General features: G+C 31.1%; 1 protein-coding gene across 1 annotated transcript in view; it reads right to left on the reverse strand.

Annotated features, from left to right (window-relative positions):
* LOC119586190 (vacuolar protein sorting-associated protein 45-like) overlaps positions 1–457 on the reverse strand; it is a gene marked incomplete in the record, with an annotated part of 11,967 nt that overhangs the window by 10,396 nt on the left and 1,114 nt on the right.

Consider the following 457-nt stretch of genomic DNA (forward strand, 5'->3'; position numbering starts at 1 on the left):
TATAACATGAAAGTATAGCAGCACACATCCATATCTATAAACATGTAAGGGAACAAACTTGGATAAAGACAGTAAATAAACATCAAATATAACTTTTCCTAAAATAATACATAGATATTTATCTATCATGGCAATTATCCAGAATAAGACCACATAAATAGAGAAAAACTAACAAAGCAGTCATTGAAAAAACCTGAAATATCACTTTTCTGCATAAAAAAAAATAAATTAATTAATTAATTAAGGTAAGCCCACAAACACATCAAATTCTGCATATCTATGCATGTACTAATGCTGTGGCCTCCATGATCTGTGCTCCAGCGAGATACCTCACTGGAAATTTATCATCAAATAAGGACTATCTTGACAGAATATAAGTAGTGGAAATTTGTTTGCCTCACCAAAGTCAAAGGCTTGGATGCCACTTCATTTATTGATGCAATACTCTTCTAAATAA

The sequence above is a fragment of the Penaeus monodon genome, chromosome 21, assembly GCF_015228065.2.
Source record: "Penaeus monodon isolate SGIC_2016 chromosome 21, NSTDA_Pmon_1, whole genome shotgun sequence".
Lineage (NCBI taxonomy): Eukaryota > Metazoa > Arthropoda > Malacostraca > Decapoda > Penaeidae > Penaeus > Penaeus monodon.